The sequence below is a fragment of the Polypterus senegalus genome, chromosome 5 (genome assembly GCF_016835505.1).
Source record: "Polypterus senegalus isolate Bchr_013 chromosome 5, ASM1683550v1, whole genome shotgun sequence".
Lineage (NCBI taxonomy): Eukaryota > Metazoa > Chordata > Cladistia > Polypteriformes > Polypteridae > Polypterus > Polypterus senegalus.
In genome coordinates this window covers 58,536,632-58,543,860 of record NC_053158.1, presented here as the reverse complement: position 1 = coordinate 58,543,860, position 7,229 = coordinate 58,536,632, and the positions used below count along the sequence as shown (strand labels likewise).

General features: G+C 36.1%; 1 long non-coding RNA gene across 4 annotated transcripts in view; it reads left to right on the top strand.

The window, feature by feature from the left end:
* Positions 1 to 476: 476 nt before the first annotated feature.
* Positions 477 to 7,229, top strand: part of LOC120530299 — a 136,306-nt gene continuing 129,553 nt past the window's right edge. For 2 of the 4 annotated variants that reach the window (XR_005633941.1, XR_005633942.1), the window contains exon 1: positions 477 to 727. This is a non-coding gene — a long non-coding RNA (uncharacterized LOC120530299). Of the gene's footprint in view, positions 869 to 7,229 lie in introns of all 4 variants that reach the window. The other 2 variants (XR_005633939.1, XR_005633940.1) reach the window with 1 other exon arrangement.

Here is a 7,229-nt window from a genome sequence, read left to right as displayed (position 1 = left end):
CAAAATGAATTTATGTTCACTTGCATGCACAACAATGACAGTAGCCCAAACATGTCTGCGAGCGAGAACAGCGTGTCAAACTCTAGTGATGATTAAATACATAAAAAGTTAGTTACTTCAATAGTATGGAAGTGGTTTGGTTGCAAGAGGTCAGACCTCCAATAAAGCACAATACTTTACAAAATATGCAAGAAAACTGTTACTGCTAAAGGTGGAAACACAACAAAATTGTTTCACCCCTTGATTCAAAACCAAACTGTCTGGTATAACCAGGCTAAAAAGGTACATGACAAGATACTAGCAGATTGTTATTTATGGGCAAAAACTAAATTCAACCAAGCATTGCTGGAGCACTTGCTAGTCTAGGCAGTTAGACTGAAGTAGTTATATGCTTGTGGGCAGTGGGTGGAGTTTGAATAGTGTGAAGAGAGAAAGCATGCTCAGAAGAGACAGAGCAAGAGTAGAAAGCGAATGTCCACTGAGAACGCTGCCAAAATCACTCGCACAGAGTGCAGGGACTCACAAGCACACAAGGGTAAGTGGCTGACAAGAAGCGGGACCCACGGACAGTGTCACCTACGCCTAAGGAAGAAGAGAGTTTCACCAGAGAGATGCCGGTTGTAGGTCCAGCGAGACAGGACTGAGAGAAGCCGGCAGACAAGAAGCCAGGCGTGCCTAGGTCATCATGAGGTACCCGGAAGTGAAAGAGAACACTAATTCCACAAGGGTGAGATACAGACAGAGATTCAGCAAGTTAGAAGATTTTTGTTGGGAAAAAAGCATTTGGCAAACAGTGTTTTAGTGAGGCAGTTGGAAGATTAATTGCTGAAGTAACACAATGTGCAACTTGGAGTTCGCACCACCAAAGGTTGTATTCTCTACTGTTACATTTTAATAAACTTTACAGTGTGGACTGTGTGCTCTCTTTTTAAAAGGTTTTTGCTCCTGATATTTTTTTAGATTCTTATTTACTTTTATCTTCTTGGTGGATTTTATATTGTCTGGTATAATAGAACTTACTGTTGTTTTTCTTGAAACTGCTGCTGTGTCTTTCATTGTATGTTTACTCACTGCTCAATTTAAAGAAACCTGTGTACTATTATGTTTAAATTATAAAGGTTCTTAATGTTAAGATCTAGTTCAATAGTTTTATTATTAAAATTTTTTGCCTTTTAAAATAAATTCTAGAGTTAAATTCTAGACTCCTAGTAAAACTGGGAGGCATATTCGGATATTTTAACTGTGTTTAGGTTAGATTACCTGTAAGTGTGACCAGACACCTGTCACATAATCTAAAGCTCTGACTGCAATGTGTCTGCCAGCAGGATGGCTAGTTAACTTTTAAAGTGTTTACTTGTACAGTTCCAGCACAGGTATTCTACATCATTTGATGATGAACCCCAAAAAAAAAAGATGCAAGGCAACTGTTTAAGTTTTGACAGTATTTTTATTTTATTTTTTATAAGCAGTGAGTGTTTACATTTTGACTGAAGGTGTGTTTTGATTGCTGCTGTTTATTTACATTTGCACTTAAAATTTGAGGTCAGTTTTATTAGGTGACAATGTTGTGCAGGCTTCTGAAGAGTTACAAGGTTCATTTACTTTAGTTCTTGTTAAACTAAAGTGTTAAGCAGTTATGTTTTAATTTTACTTAGGATTTCCAGGAAAAACATTACCTAGCATTCTTTTGTGCTTACATTTGTCTTATGCTGTGTCACTACTATTGCACTGTAATTCTGCACCCGCTGGCACCTTGTGGCAACAGATTCACACTTTGAATTAGGTAGTCTGTCAGTAATGACAGTAGCTCATTGGAAAAGAAGGATGGAAAATGCCCTTCATTTTGTTTGCACTAATAAATGCCGTGGCCTGCAAGCTGCAATCACCAACAAAATGTTGTTCTGTGGGTTTTGTTTTCTATCTTGAAGTATCATTAATAATTTTGAGCTATATTGCACACCCCTAGTGAGGTGTATACTAACAATTATTTGAAATGATACTTATCGTGATTGTTTGATTCTGAACGCAGCCACATCATTGATTATTAAAGGTTATAATGCCAACAGGTTAGTGTATGATTTGTTTTCACCATCTTTGTATAGAGTGCAATTTTGCAATAAGGGTGGAATAAATTCTGACAGGATTTATCTTGGTTTTATTTATTTATTTTTTTTAATTACAAAAAAATCTGTGATTTTGGAAGGGGTTTGTAGACTTTTTATATCCACTGTATATCTGATCCTTTTTAACTATTTTCAAAGTGCTACTACAATATACTTATTGTAAGTTAATACATTTTATGGAATTGCACCTTGATATCCCCTGTCTACACCAAATAAAATGAAAAAAAAAAAATAACTAATCAGTTATAGATTCCAAAAGCACTAGATTAAATACAGTATGTTGGACAGTAGCTTTAAAATGTGCTAGTTAACAGATAAGAGCTTGCTCTATACTAATTTTTGGGGTTACTTTATGATCCTTTATATAAAGATTAATTTTATTTTACCTCTTTCTTATTTTTCTGCAAAATACAAGAAAGCCTGAACAGCGCTACAGCTCCATTAATGCCAGATTTTTCAATTTATGACATTGTGTCCTGACTCCCTGCTAATGGAAAGTATTAATGTGTTTCAGGTCCTACATTTCAACACACCATGCAACAGGTTCTTCTCTGCTGGCCATGTCATATAAGAGGTTGCTTCCAACTGATTTCCAAACATGTTGCCTCTTTTTGTCAATTAGCTGCACTGAACCAGTCGGCCTGCAGCTTTTACACTCAATTGCCAGCTGTTCAGATTCCAAAGACATTCAGTCCTTCCTGTTAAGTGTTTCATATTTTAAAGCAGAACATGTAATTCACAGCAACTGGATGGAGTGATAAACAGGTTTTGCAGCTGTGGCATGGCGTTTCCTCTTTGTGTACATTGAAGCAGGTGACCAGTTTGGTGACCAGCTTAGAATCATCGAGAAACCAGTTGGTCCTTATGTTTTGACAGTCTTCCAGTATACAAGAATCAATGCTTACATGCATTTTGTAAAAACAATATTACTAATAAAAAACACTGATAAGTGAGATTTTATTAAAGAACAAAAGACAAAACAACATGTCAGACACTTGTGTAAAAGAAATAAATACTAGCATTTGTTCTTACTCAGTCATGATGGTGACAGAAAAGGCAGGACCAGGAAATGTGAGAATAAATCATAGCTAAAATAGGTTTGGGTCAAACCAAAAGATCAGTAAATGCCAATATGCAAAACAGAAATAAAAATATGTAAAAAATACTGATTTCTTAAAAGATATGTAGTACTAGCAACCACATAGTAGCTTTTTATTAGAAATCCTGGAATCTGAATGCTGCCAACACTAAGTGACTCATAACTTCATGTCCATTACCTCTACCAGTCACATGTAAACAATGGCCCAAGAAACCATAAACAACATAGCTGCAGCCATGAAAATACACAAAAAACAAGATGATAAAAATTAATAATTCTTTCAAAAGTAAATGAAAGAAGATAATAATTTTGTAAAAATCACAAATTCCAAAAATAATAGATCTCAGTTCAGTTTATTTTTGTAAAGTGCTCTTCATTGGGTGCAGGCACAGAGTGCTATGACATGTTCTCAGGTGAGATACACATACAAATTTACAAAACTACTAATTACACAATCAGTATACATAAAGAAACAGATTTGTATAAATAGACAAGAAAATACAGCAATCTGAAACTGATTAGCGTACATGGAAACTGACAAAATCTGTTCATTAATTAAATGTTGAACTATGGACCGTGGCCAGTTGACAAAGGAGGAGAGTAAAACAGAAACTCTTAGGAAAAATCGATAAAATAGAGCTTTGGGAGATACACGGCCTATTATATCGGAGAAAGTCAAAGTCGGATGAGTCACAGTCCTGGAGACCTACACCTTCAACACAGCTGAAAAGATGCAGAAAATAATGCCTGCTTATGTACACTTTTTCTTATGGAATCAGACTTTCTTTTTATTCTTTTAATCATCTTCTCCGGTTATGGTTAATGATTAAAGTTATATATATCTTGGAATCCTTTAGGAACATGCCTGTTTCATTTGAAATAACTGTGTGCAAAATTAATTTTTATCTTGGTTGCTTAGTGATTTTCATGTGGTTTTGGTGACAACATTGCAATGGCATTTTGAGTATAGTTTCACTGAGGATGCCACCATTATGTATTTTGTTTTTCATGACATTATCTCAATGCTGTTATAAAAGTTGGCTGTATTTTTTGTAAATTTAACAAGTAAAGAAAAGATTCAAAAAACAAAAGTTTTTAGGGACATGGTATTTTAGTTAATACAAATTCCCATGTGCAGACTTGTTATGAATGACATCTTTTATTCATTTTTTGAAAGTATCCCGCCTGGGATAAAAATCGTTTTGATTTCTTTCTATGAGTTTTCAGACAGAAGGAAATCAATTATCAGAAACTTTCACTTATAATTACTTATTGCTGTTTTTGCCACCTATTGGGATAATTTTGTGGTTGTTGCACCAGGTGTGTGCAATGAGTGATGTCATTGGTGAGACCATTTATTTGTGATTTGCAGTACCTTTTTTTTGTTACTCTTAGAAATTGAAATTAGCTCTGAAGTTTTCACTTTGATTATTTGTTTGCGATTTCAGTTTCTTTCTGACTTCCACTGTAGACCTGTGCCTGTTTTTTGATCTTGTGTTTTTCTACTGGTCATTGCTCCTTAATTTTTTTACTATTTCTTCAGCCAGGGAAAGACTATTACTATGCTAGACTGTTATCTTTATTAACCTTTAACTGGTCAACATCCCTGTCACTCAATAATAATCCTAACATACTGTATATGATTTTTAACACTAGAATTCCTGAAGCCTAAGAGAAAACTTGCAATCCCGGGCTAGCTTAAATTCCTTCGCACCTCTCCATCAGTGTCTTTTGTTTTGCAAATGTGTCAATCAGCACTAGCAACAAGCAGCATGCTATCCCATTCCCCCCGACTTCCGGAGGTGAGTCCGTCACAAAATTCTCAGAGGTCAGGTCACTTTATCTGGGAATGAGGTGCCTGGAGTTGTATAGAGTAAATAATATATTGTTATTTGGAATGCATACATTTCATGTGTGTTCTCTGTCTACAAGGATCGGTGTAAGTGTAGGATGACAGGAACTGCTGAACACATAGCTGAAACAGAAACTTTTTCCATATTATACTAATAATGACGTGAAATGTATAATGTGTATAATGTTATTCAGTGTTATTCTGTCAGTAACATTCACGTGGTACAATGAATTTGCCTCTCCCTCTCTATTTTGATGGCATTTACCTCCATTCTTTTCACAAGAGCAGTGATGACCACAGTTGGTGTTATGATTGATACCTGCTCAGAACTATTTGTTGTATCGGCAATCAAAGATACAATGTCCCGTGACCGCTGTCAGATGACCACGTGGCATTTGCACTTTGACAACAAAAACACGCAAAAAAGTGTGAAAAATTACAGATTTGCTGTGATCTCTGATATCTGGCAATGTTTTGTTGAGAACTGTGTTTTGAGTTACAACTCAGGGCAGACTTTCTGAGTCTGTGGTCACAAAGCTGATAAACGCAGAATCGTAACAACAGAGAGCTTCTTCTTTTTCTTTTTTTAACATTTCATTAATTTTATTAAAATCAGATAACATTCCATCTAAGCAAGTCAAATTTAGCAAAACTAGGTTTGAAGGTTCGCCTCCGTGCCTCAATAAGTCACCCTCCCCTCACTCTTACTTTTTTACCACTCATCTAATGAGTATGGCTTTACCAAAACAATCATTGATGGTGAATAAAGTATCCATTATTCATAAAGCTTCAATTGGTGATCTGTCTTTCTGCGTTAACCGCATATTTTTTCATACGTCTCAAACCAAGGGGGGTGCGAGGGTAAAATGAATCGGGAAGTGCTGATATATATGTATGTGTGTGTGTATATATATATGTATGTATATATATATATATATATATATATATTGAAATAGTTTTACTGTGAAATAATGCAAAGAGTACGCGCCACGTGTTTCACCCTAATTTTGGGGTCATCAGGCATACACATTTACAGCACGGTAATCGAACCTCGGCACTAGAGGCGAAGCCTCTTCCATTGCACCACGGCAGTGGTTATATATATATATATATATATATATATACCCGCGCTTCGCAGCGAAGAAGTAGTGTGTTAACACTAGAATTACCAGAGCCTACGAAAAAAATCGTAATTCCGTCCCACCTTAAATTGCTTCTTAAATCTCTTCACACCTCTCTGCCAGCGTCCTTTGTTCTCTAAATGTGCTGATAAAGAGAAGCTAGGAGCAGCCGGCTATTCCATCCCCCCACCAATTTAGAATGTGCGCGAACTTCTCTCAGCTCATGCCTTGATTGAGTATCTGGAAGTGAAGTGGAGTTTTAGAGTGGAAATAATAGATCGTTATTTGGAACACATGCATTTCATGTCTGTTCCGTTTCTACGGTAATCTGTGTCAACATATTGTTAAATCAGAAATGTTTTTTATATTCTAGTAGTAGATGACAAAATGTAGGCATAAACTATATAATGTATGAAGCCTGAAGTCCAAATATCAAAGAAACATTTTCACAAAAGGTACAAATATAACACAATTGCGCTTTTATTCAAAAATATAACCACAGAAACAAAAAGCCGCCTTAACATGCGACATTGAGAGTCATTTATTATAACTGACTCCGTAGTGCAATAGAATCAGCTCTTGCCTTGGAATCGAAAGGTCACGAGTTCGATCCTGCACCACTCTGTTTTGAGAAGTAAACTGCTCTTAGTCTTACTATTTTAGAATAAAAGCATACATTTGATTTCAGTCTGTAACAGCCGGTGCAATTTATGATCCTTGTAAAGGTTAGCTTTTTTTTAATTCACTTTTCATTCTCTCAGTCGCGTTCAGAATCAATCCATACAACCCCATCTGACACGGCTGTTTTCACTAAAGATGCGCTATAGCTCTGCAGTGTACCACGATGCATACTAACGCACCCCCCCCCACTCCAACTGGGTTCTGACACACAAACACTGGTGAAGCTGCCTTCTTCGTATATCACTGTCACTTGATTTTCTTTTTATTCAGTTTTATTGAGTGTTTCTGCCAGTCCCCGCATGTTGTTGTATGCTGTTTCTTTTGTACTCCAGGACATGCAGAGGAAAGAATGG